The 11927-nt window shown below is 46.2% G+C and overlaps 1 long non-coding RNA gene across 3 annotated transcripts; it reads right to left on the reverse strand.

Moving 5' to 3' along the window:
- Positions 1 to 472: 472 nt before the first annotated feature.
- On the reverse strand, positions 473 to 10994 carry LOC134825733 (uncharacterized). 3 transcript variants are annotated; one of them, XR_010161600.1, is made up of 3 exons: positions 10706 to 10994; positions 10094 to 10185; positions 473 to 686 (listed from the first exon to the last, which is right to left on the reverse strand). It is a non-coding gene; the product is annotated as an uncharacterized LOC134825733 (long non-coding RNA). The 3 variants fall into 3 exon arrangements; XR_010161598.1 differs by having other exon boundaries at positions 10695 to 10994; XR_010161599.1 differs by lacking the exons at positions 10094 to 10185; positions 10706 to 10994 and adding exons at positions 1087 to 1298; positions 1486 to 1543.
- Between the last annotated feature and the right edge of the window lie 933 nt (positions 10995 to 11927).

Consider the following 11927-nt stretch of genomic DNA (forward strand, 5'->3'; position numbering starts at 1 on the left):
CAGATTGAATAGTGAGACGGAGAATGAACGTCGAGACAGAGAATGAACATTGAGACAGATTGAATAGTGAGACGGAGAATGAACGTCGAGACAGAGAATGAACATTGAGACAGATTAAATAGTCAGACGGAGAATAAATGTCGAGACAGAGAATGAACGCTGAGACAAAGATTGAATAGTTAAACAAGAAAATGAACACTGAGACAGAGATTGAATAGTTAAACAGAGAATGAACGTTGAGACCGATTGAATAGTGAGATGGAGACAGATCGAATAGTTAGACGGAGAATATCATAATATGGTTAGTTTAATATCTAATATCTAAAATGATTGCACGGCTTTTAAAGTAATATATTATCAAACATTATCTTATCTATGTTATCTAATTTAGTTTCTTTTGTAAATATAGGATGCCACATCATTGACGGTATCTGACAGTTTCTTATATAATAATGCACAGACATCATCGTCCATCACGTCAAACTCAGGATCATTAACGAAGGAAGTTATTCTGTTTGAAAGCTCCCGCCAATCTCCTTTATAGTCTATGTCCCGTTTCTTCTTTCTTTTATCCCCATTTCCTCCAACCTCATCATCTTCTACTTCTTCATCCTCGTCTTCTGATGCTGGATAATCGCAGCATTTGTTTACATCTGCATCAGCTGGCCATATCCCAATATCACTTCCTGCAAAAATAATATCGGATTTTATATTTTGACTATTATAAGAATTGGAAGCAAAGCAATAGGGAAAACCTGGCAAACCCTGCGGAGATGTGATTTATGAGTCTGATGGCAGAGAGTGATAACCCACTTTAACAGACAAAATTATCTTTGTCTTTCCAACCCTGATAACAACCAGGGTCCACACGGATACCTCGCCTCGGAGGTCGAAGTAATGCCCTGCCTTTGATATTGATAATAATATTTACTGTTGGAAACTTCATATTTTCTCTACTAGCAGGCTCCACACCTCCTACATCGACGCGGACGCACTGCCATAGCACATGAACGAGTTATGAACCTCAATTTTGTCTTGTCTATTCAAATTGGAATGTAAACATGCATACAGATCAATTTAACAGACCTTTATCTTTTACGAAGAACAGTATGTTTCTGTAATATTCAGGTAGGTCCTCCCATTGCATTTCATTAAACCATCATCAATAGCTTGAAAAATATGTCTGCAGGTGCAAGTTGGTCCTCTGATGTTCAGTTGGTGGGGCTCAGACCGGTGAGAGGATTTCACATAGAATACTCCATCAACGACCTTGCACACTTTGCTTGACCGTTTACCTTCTAAAATTACTGGCTGTTGTTCAAAAAATCAAACCAAGAGAGAACACATAATATTTTGTCGCTTTATAATTCAAATTATTACAAAAAAATACTCGATTCTCCAGAAATTTGCCTTGCACATATTATGTAGTGATATAGCACCAAGTTAGTGTCGTCGTTTTAAGCGGGTTTGAAACTTTTAACTCACCCTTATCGTATTTCAGTCGAAGTTTTCTCTCCTTTTTCCACCAATCCCAGAGAAGTTTAGTGGAAGAGTAATTAATGAAGGAAACGTTGAGTAACACTGATGAAGACAGAGAGTTACCACTAAATGGGAGAGTAACTTCTGAAGGAAATGTCTAGAGTAACACTGATGAAGATAGAGAGTTAACACTGATTGGGAGAATAACTACTGAGGGAAAGACAGAGAAGTTAACAGAGAGTTAACTCTCAGTGTGAGAGTAACTACTGAGTACTGAGGGAAATGTAGAATAACACTGATGAAGACAGAGAGTTAATACTGAGTGGGAGAGTAGCTACTGAGGGAAATATAGAATAACACTGATGAAGACAGAGGTAATACTTAGTGGGAGAGTAACTACTGAGCATGAGGGAAATGTAGAGTATCACTGACAAAGACAGAGAGTTAATACTGAGTGAGGGAATAACTTCTGAAGGAAATGTCTAGAGTAACACTGATGAAGATAGAGAGTTAACACTGATTGGGAGAATAACTACTGAGGGAAAGACAGAGAAGTTAACAGAGAGTTAACTCTCAGTGTGAGAGTAACTACTGAGTACTGAGGGAAATGTAGAATAACACTGATGAAGACAGAGAGTTAATACTGAGTGGAAGAGTAGCTACTGAGGGAAATATATAGTAACACTGACGAAGACAGAGTTAATACTGAGTGGGAGAATAACTACTGAGGGAAATGTAGAGTAATACTGACGAAGACAGAGAGTTAATACTGAGTGGGAGAATAACTACTGAGCAAAATATAGAGTAACACTGACAAAGACAGAGAGTTAACTCTCAGTGTGATAGTAACTACTGAGGGAAATATAGAGTAACACTGACGAAGACAGAGAGTTAATACTGAGTGGGAGAATAACTAAGATGAGAGAAATGTAGAGTAACACTGATGACGACAGAGAGTTAAAACTGAGTGAAAGAGTAACTACTGAGAGAAATGTAGAGTTACACTGATAGAGACAGAGAGTTAACTCTCAGTGTGAGAGGGGGGGGGGGGGGGGGGGTCCGTAGCAATTTTTGGGAATTTTTGGCAACCTCTTTTTTTGGAAATTTTGAAAATTCATGTGAAAGGTTGCCAAAAATTGCCAAAAATTGCCAAAAGTTGCCAAAAATAGTGATTTCCCGTTAACTTTACCCCAGAATTTTAGATACCGAGGAGGACTGAGGAGGAGGAGGACTGAGAAGGAGGAGAACTGAGGAGAACCGAGGACTGAGGAGGAGGAGGAGGACTCGGGGAGGACTGAGGAGAAAGATGAGGAGGAGGACTGAGGAGGAGGAGTATTGGGGAGACTGAGGATGAGGACTGAGGAGGGGGACTGAGGAGGAAGAGGGGAGGCGGAGGAGGACTGAGGAGGATGACTGATGAGGAATGATAAGGAGAAGGAGGTGAAGGAGGAAGGTTAAGGAGAAGAGGAGAAAGATGACTGAGGAGGAGGAGGAGGAGAAGGACTGAGGAGGAGGAGGAGGACCTATGAAGAGGAGGAGGAGGACCCAGGAGCAGGATGACTGAGGAGAAGGACTGATGAGGAGAAGGAGGACTGAGGAGGAGGAGAAGGAGAAGGACTGAAGAGGAGAAGGAGGACCCAGGACGAGGAGGAGGAGGAGGAGGACTGAGGAGGAGGCTTGAAGAGGAGGACTGAGGAGGAGAAGGAGGACTGATGAGGAGGATAAGGATGACTTGGGGGAGAATGAGGGTGACTGGGGGAGGACTGAGGAGGAGGAGGACTAAGGAGGAGGAAGAGGAGAAGGACTGGGGAGGAGAAGGAGGAGGAGGACTGAGGAGGAGAAGGGCCCAGGAGGAGGACGAGGACTGAGGAGGAGAAGGAGGAGGAGGACTGATGAGGAGGACTGAGGAGGAGAAGGAGGAGGAGGACTGATGAGGAGGACTAAGGACGAGGAGGAGGAGGACTGAGGAGGAGGACTGAGGAGGAGGACTGAGGAGGAGAATTGAGGAGGAGGAGGAGGACTGAGGAGGAGGACTTAAGAGGACTGATGAGGAGGAGAAGGAGGTGGATGAAGAGAACTGAGAAGGAGGACTGAGGAGGACTGGTGAGGAGAAGGAGGAGGACTGAGGAGGAGGAGGAGGAGGAGAAGGACTAAGGAGGAGGAGGAGGAGAAGGACTAAGGAGGATAACTGAGGAGGAGGACAGAGGAGGAGAAGGAGAAGGACTGAGGAGGAGAAGGAGGAACAAGGAGGAGGACCCAAGAGGAGGAGCAGGAAGAGGACTGAGGATGAGGATGAGGGTGGCTGGGGGAGGACTGAGGAGGAGGAGGAGGACTGAGGAGGTGGAAGAGGAGAAGGACTGAGGAGGAGGAGGAGGACTGAGGAGAAAGATGAGGAGGAAGACTGAGGAGAAAGATGAGGAGGAGGACTGAGGAGGAGGAAGAGGAGGACTGAGGAGAACTGAGGAGAACGGGAAGGGGAGGAGGAGGAGTAAAACTGAGGAGGACTGAGGAGAAGGAGGAGGAGGACAGAGGAAGAAGACTGAAGAGGGAGACTGAGGAGGAGGAGGGGAGGCGGAGGAGAACTGAGGAGGATGACTGATGAGGAATGATGAGGAGAATGAGGTAGATTCATGAGGAGGATGAGGGGGACTAAGGAGGAGGAGGAGAAGAAAGAGGACTGGTGAAAAGGATTGATGAGGAGGAGGAGGATCAGGATGACCCAGGAGGAGGATGTAAGAGGAGAAGGAGGAGGACTGAGGAGGATGAGGACTGAGGAGGAGGAGGAGGACTGAGGAGGATGGCTGAGGGGGATGACTGAGAGGGAGGAGGAGGAGTAAACTGAGGAGGACTGAGGAGAAGGAGGAGGAGGACTGAAGAGGTGGACTGAGGAAGAGGAGGGGAGGCGGAGGAGGAATTAGAAGGATGACTGATGACTGGTGAGGAGGGGAAGTAGGTGGATGAGGAGAATGAGGAGGACTAAGGAGGAGGAGAAAGAGGACTGGTGATGGGGATTGATGAGGAGGAGGAGGAGGACTGATAAGGAGGAGGAGGAGGAGGACTGAGGAGTAGGAGTAGGAGGATGACCCAGGAGGATCAGGATGACCCAGGAGGAGGACCCAGGAGGAGGAGGAGGCAGAGGACTGAGGAGGATGACTAAGGAGGAGGAGGACTGAGGAGGAGGAGGAGGAGGACTGAGAAGGAGGAGGACTGAGGAGAACTGAGGAGGAGGAGGAGGACGGAATAGGAGGAGGAGGAGGGGGACTGGGGAGGACTGAGGAGGGGGACTAAGGAGGACTGAGGAGGAGGAGGACTAAGGAGAAATATGAGGAGGACTGAGGAGAAGGAGGATGAGGACTGAGGAGGACTGAGGAGGGGGACTAAGGAGGACTGAGGAGGAGGAGGACTAAGGAGAAATATGAGGAGGACTGAGGAGGAGGATGAGGACTGAGGAGGAGGAGGACTGAGGAGGATGGCTGAGGAGGATGACTGAGAGGGAGGAGGAGGAGTAAAACTGAGGAGGACTGAGGAGAAGGAGGATGACGACTGAGGAGGACTGAGGAGGAGGAGGGGAGGCGGAGGAGGACTGAGGAGGATGACTGATGAGGAATGATGAGGAGGCGAAGGAGGTGGATGAGGAGGACTAAGGAGAAGGAGGAGGAGAAGGAGGACTGGTGAAGAGGATTAATGAGGAGGAGGAGGAGGACTGATGAGGAGGAGGAGGACTGAGGAGAACTGAGGAGGACAGGAGGAGGAGGACAGAGGAAGAGGACTGAAGAGGGAGACTGAGGAGGAGGAGGACTGAGGAGGATGACTGATGAGGAATGATGAGGAGAATGAGGTGGATGAGGAGGATGAGGAGGATTAAGGAGGAGGAGGAGAAGAAAGAGGACTGGTGAAAAGGATTGATGAGGAGGAGGATCAGGATGACCCAGGACGAGGATATAGGAGGAGGAGGAGGACTGAGGAGGATGACTGAGGAGGAGGACTGAGGAGGAGGATGAGGAGGATGAGGACTGAGGAGGAGGAGGAGGACTGAGGAGGATGGCTGAGGGGGATGACTGAGAGGGAGGAGGAGTAAACTGAGGAGGACTGAGGAGAAGGAGGAGGAGGACTGAAGAGGGGGACTGAGGAAGAGGAGGGGAGGCGGAGGAGGATTGAGAAGGATGACTGATGACTGGTGAGGAGGGGAAGAAGGTGGATGAGGAGAATGAGGAGGACTAATGGAGGAGGAGAAAGAGGACTGGGATGGGATTGATGAGGAGGAGGAGGAGGACTGATAAGGAGGAGGAGGAGGACTGAGGAGTAAGAGTAGGAGGATGACCCAGGAGGATCAGGTTGACCCAGGAGGAGGACTGAGGAGGAGGAGGAGGCGGAGGACTGAGGAGGATGACTAAGGAGGAGGAGGACTGAGGAGGAGGAGGAGGAGGACTGAGAAGGAGGAGGACTAAGGAGGAGGAGGACTGAGGAGGAGGAGGAGGAGGACTGAGAAGGAGGAGGACTAAGGAGAACTGAGGAGGAGGAGGAGGACGGAATAGGAGGAGGACTGGGGAGGACTGAGGAGTGAGGAGGGGGACTAAGGAGGACTGAGGAGGAGGAGGACTAAGGAGAAATATGAGGAGGACTGAGGAGGAGGATGAGGACTGAGGAGGAGGACTGAGGAGGAGGGCTGAGGAGGATGACTGAGAGGGAGGAGGAGGAGTAAAACTGAGGAGGACTGAGGAGAAGGAGGATGAGGACTGAGGAGGACTGAGGAGGGGGACTAAGGAGGACTGAGGAGGAGGAGGACTAAGGAGAAATATGAGGAGGACTGAGGAGGAGGATGAGGACTGAGGAGGAGGAGGAGGACTGAGGAGGAGGAGGAGGACTGAGGAGGATGGCTGAGGAGAAGGAGGATGAGGACTGAGGAGGACTGAGGAGTAGGACTGAAGAGGGGGACTGAGGAGGAGGGAGGCGGAGGAGCACTGAGGAGGATGACTGATGAGGAATGATGAGGAGGCGAAGGAGGTGGATGAGGAGGATGAGGAGGACTAAGGAGAAGGAGGAGAAGGAGGACTGGTGAAGAGGAATTAATGAGGAGGCGGACTGATGAGGAGGAGGAGGACTGAAGAGGAGGATCAGGAGAACTGAGGAGTATTTCGGACTGAGGAGTAGGAGTAGGAGGATGACTGAGGAGGGGAGGAGGAAGAGGACTGAGGAGGACCCAGGAGGAGGACCCATGAGGAGGACTGAGGAGGATGACTGAGGAGGAAGAAGACTGAGTAGGAGGAGGACTGAGGAGAACTGAGGAGGAGGAGGACTAAATATGAGGAGGAGGAGGGGGACTGGGGGAGGACTGAGGAGGGGGACGGAGGAGGACTGATGAGGATGAGGACTGAGGACGGAGGAGGAGGACTGAGGGGGATGGCTGAGGAGGATGACTGAGAGGGAGGAGGAGGAGGAGTAAAACTGAGGAGGACTGAGGAGAAGGAGGATGAGGGCTGAGGAGGAGGACTGAAGAGGGGGACTGAGGAGGAGGAGGGGAGGCGGAGGAGGACGACTGATGAGGAATGATGAGGAGGGGAAGGAGGTGGATGAGGAGGATGAGGAGGACTAAGGAGAGGAGGAGGAGAAGGAGGAGGACTGAGGAGAACTGAGGAGGAGGACTGACTAGGAGGAGGAGGGGGACTGGGGAGGACTGAGGAGGAGGACTGAGGAGGACTGAGGAGGAGGACTAAGGAAAACGATGAGGAGGAGGAGTGAGGAGGAGGAGGAGGAGGACTAAGGAGGACTGAAGAGGAGGAGGATGAAAAGGAGGATGACTGAAAGGAGGGGGAGGAGGAGGAGGGGAGGAGGAGGACTGAGGAGGATGGCTGAGGAGGTTGACTGAGGAGGAGGACTGACAGGGAGGAGGAGGAGGAGGAAGACTGAGGAGGAGGAGGAGGTAAAGGACTGAAGAGGAGAAGGAGGAGGAGGAGGAGGATGACTGATGAGGAATGATGAGGAGGCGAATGAGGTGGATGAGGAGGATGAGGAGGACTAAGGAGGAGGAGGAGAAGAAAAAGGACTGGTGAAAAGGATTGATGAGGAGGAGGAGGATCAGGATGACCCAGGAGGAGGATATAAGAGGAGGACTGAGGAGGATGACTGAGGAGGAGGACTGAGGAGGAGGAGGAGGACCCAGGAGGAGGACCCAGGTGGAGGACTGAGGAGGAGGAAGAGGAGGAGGACTAAGGAGAACGATGAGAAGGAATACTGAGGAGGAGGATTGAGGACTGAAGAGGAGGAGGATGAAAAGGAGGAGGAATGAGTAGGAGGGGGAGGAGGAGGAGGGGGAGGAGGAGGACTGAGGAGGAGGACCGAGGAGGACTGAGGAGGATGGCTGAGGAGGTTGACTGAGGAGGAGGACTGACAGGGAGGAGGAAGACTGAGGAGGAGGAGGAGGTAAAGGACTGAAGAGGAGAAGGAGGAGGAGGACCCAGGAGGAGGACCCAGGAGGAGGACTGAGGAGGAGGAAGAGGAGTAGGAGGAAGAGGAGGAAGAGGAGGAGGAGGAGGAAGCATCTAAATGTTATTTCCATTTTTGTTATTTTTTGTCCGTTTTTGTCCGCTCTATTTTTTGTCCGTTTTGAAAATATAGGGTACCAAACGGACAAAAAACATGAGCCCCCCCTCTTTTTATCACTTTTTATCACTTCTAAGGCACTTAAAGGTGCTTTAGAAGTGATAATTAGGAGCCAATTAGCAACTGTTTTCAACAGAATTTTGTTTTCCGAATTTAATTATTTTTGGAAACTTTTGGCAACTTTTGGCAACCTTTTAATTACGGAAATTTTGTAAATTTAGGTGAAAGTTGCCAAAAATTGCTACGGACCCCCCCCCCCCCCCCCCCTGAGAGTAACTATACTGAGGGAAATGTAGAATAACACTGATGAAGACAGAGAGTTAATACTGAGTGGGAGAGTAGCTACTGAGGGAAATATAATAGAGTAACACTCACGAAGACAGAGAGTTAATACTGAGTCGAGTGGGAGATTAACTTCTGAAGGAAATGTCTAGAGTAACACTGATGAAGATAGAGAGTTAACACTGATTGGGAGAATAACTACTGAGGGAAATATAGAGTAACACTGACGAAGACAGAGAGTTAATACTGAGTGGAAGAATAACTGCTGAGAGAAATGTAGAGTAACACTGATGAAGACAGAGAGCTAGAGTTAATACTGCGTGGGAGAATAACTACTGAGAGAAATGTAGAATAACACTGATGAAGACAGAGAGTTGATACTGAGTGGGAGAATAATTACTGAGAGAAATGTAGAGTAATACTGACGAAGACAGAGAGTTAATACTGAGTGGGAGAATAACTACTGAGCGAAATATAGAGTAACACTGACGAAGACAGAGAGTTAACTCTCAGTGTGAGAGTAACTACTGAGGGAAATGTAGAATAACACTGACGAAGACAGAGAGTTAACTCTCAGTGTGATAGTAACTACTGAGGGAAATATAGAGTAACACTGACGAAGACAGAGAGTTAATACTGAGTGGGAGAATAACTAAGATGAGAGAAATGTAGAGTAACACTGATGACGACAGAGAGTTAAAACTGAGTGAAAGAGTAACTACTGAGAGAAATGTAGAGTTACACTGATAGAGACAGAGAGTTAACTCTCAGTGTGAGAGTAACTATACTGAGGGAAATGTAGAATAACACTGATGAAGACAGAGAGTTAATACTGAGTGGGAGAGTAGCTACTGAGGGAAATATAATAGAGTAACACTCACGAAGACAGAGAGTTAATACTGAGTCGAGTGGGAGATTAACTTCTGAAGGAAATGTCTAGAGTAACACTGATGAAGATAGAGAGTTAACACTGATTGGGAGAATAACTACTGAGGGAAATATAGAGTAACACTGACGAAGACAGAGAGTTAATACTGAGTGGAAGAATAACTGCTGAGAGAAATGTAGAGTAACACTGATGAAGACAGAGAGCTAGAGTTAATACTGAGTGGGAGAATAACTACTGAGAGAAATGTAGAGTAACACTGATGAAGACAGAGAGTTGATACTGAGTGGGAGAATAATTACTGAGAGAAATGTAGAGTAATACTGACGAAGACAGAGAGTTAATACTGAGTGGGAGAATAACTACTGAGCGAAATATAGAGTAACACTGACGAAGACAGAGAGTTAACTCTCAGTGTGAGAGTAACTACTGAGGGAAATGTAGAATAACACTGATGAAGACAGAGAGTTAATACTGAGTGGGAGAGTAGCTACTGAGGGAAATATAGAGTAACACTGACGAAGACAGAGAGTTAATACTGAGTGGGAGAATAACTTCTGAACGAAATGTCTAGAGTAACACTGATGAAGATAGAGAGTTAACACTGATTGGGAGAATAACTACTGAGGGAAATATAGAGTAACACTGATGAAGACAGAGAGTTAATACTGAGTGGAAGAATAACTGCAGAGAGAAATGTAGAGTAACACTGATGAAGACAGAGAGTTAATACTGAGTGGAAGAGTAACTACTGAGAGAAATGTAGAGTAACACTGATGAAGACAGAGAGTGAGCAATGAGTAGGGGGACATAAAATATGAAGTGCATGATAGTTGAATTACTCACACTGTAAGTTTGATGTTATTCGATGAACCAACAAATCTCACATAGGCACAGAATTTAGTGATCGTTACATCGTTTGCAACACCAATAAAAACCTGAAAAATGGAAGTAATGATGTACTATTATCTCTACTATAGTTCAGAGAATCGTTCTGTCTGTACGACCGCCCACGTGCAAATTAGATGAGAAATAGGAAGTTGCATAGTAACCATGGTAACGAAGATTGTTGTTCCCACGTGCACGTGCAAGGATTTGAGAGAGGCATTTTGATCGGTTTTTGTTATTACGTGGTGTTAAGTGCGAGCTATATTTTAATTGGCTGTATCTTCGGTTGTGATGAATATTTTTTTGATGCGATAGAAACTGACTACCAAAGAATAGTATTAGCTTCCTCCCTGTGACCACGGGTTTTCTAGTATAATTATGTAGGGGACAAGGTTACAACGAAACAGAACATCTTACAATCATCAAAAAGCAAAGATTTTATATCAAGATTAATATACAATGTAATATATTATATTTTATATAATATATTGATATTATATAAAGGATCATAGCAAGTATGTTGAACCTGATCATAACAATTTGAGGTTTCAATACTTACGTCTCACATACCTAAAGCCAGTCAATATCTGTTTCAATGTTTCTATCATGGCAGTCCAGAGTAACTATAGCTGTATTCTCTTGCATGTTTATTATCAGTTTCGCATCAATGAGGCAGAAGGAAGTCACTGACGAAACGTATGCATTCAGCATTGCACAACTTGCAATGCACCTATTATGTTGGTAACCGTTGATGCTGTCTGCCAATTCATCACAGCAGATGAAAAAGCACTCGAAACAACGACCATGTAGCTCTTTCAAATTCAAGCTGTATAACTATAGTCTATAATGCATATTATAATATGATCTACTGATGCAGGTGAAGCTAGGTCAGGAACGCAGCAATGTGAAGTGTGAACCGACGAAACCGGAAACAGGTAACCAAAGATCTCTGAATTCTCTGGTCCATTATTCAGTTCTGATGTTTCACACACACATACCTAAAATGAAGTAAATGTTATGAACGGCTATTTTTAAAAGAATACTAGAACTTGTATTATTTTTCTTCCCAATATAAAGATATACCAGTAGTTTGGCTGTTCAATATATTTTCATATTATATAAGATAACTGTATCGAGTGTACTTCTATATAACAAGAATCAGCTCTACAAAAGAGAATTGGAGTTGCTAAAAAATAGCAAAAAAAACAAATACATCTAAGTTGAGGTCAAACACAATGAAAAGTTTTCCAATGTGAAATTAATAGAAACATTTCCAACGGAAGTTTTTTAGAGGGTGAGACCTTTTTTAAATAAATTGACTGTCTAAAACAGAATTGCATATACTGCATAGGCTCAATAAAATGTGACCTCCATATCAGTAAAATTAGGGGCGCTGGGAGAGCTGCATAGAGTCCACTAGTATTTAATATTAGCCTGTACTGGCTCAATAAAATGTGACCTCCAGATCAGTAAAATTAGGGGCGCTGGGAGAGCTGCATAGAGTCCACTAGTATTTAATATTAGCCTGTACTGGCTCAATAAAATGTGACCTCCATATCAGTAAAATTAGGGGCGCTGGGAGAGCTGCATAGAGTCCACTAGTATTTAATATTAGCCTGTACTGGCTCAATAAAATGTGACCTCCAGATCAGTAAAATTAGGGGCGCTGGGAGAGCTGCATAGAGTCCACTAGTATTTAATATTAGCCTGTACTGGCTCAATAAAATGTGACCTCCAGATCAGTAAAATTAGGGGCGCTGGGAGAGCTGCATAGAGTCCACTAGTATTTAAT

The sequence above is a fragment of the Bolinopsis microptera genome, unplaced genomic scaffold (genome assembly GCF_026151205.1).
Source record: "Bolinopsis microptera isolate Bmic1 unplaced genomic scaffold, MBARI_Bmic_1.0 sca47, whole genome shotgun sequence".
Taxonomy (NCBI): domain Eukaryota; kingdom Metazoa; phylum Ctenophora; class Tentaculata; order Lobata; family Bolinopsidae; genus Bolinopsis; species Bolinopsis microptera.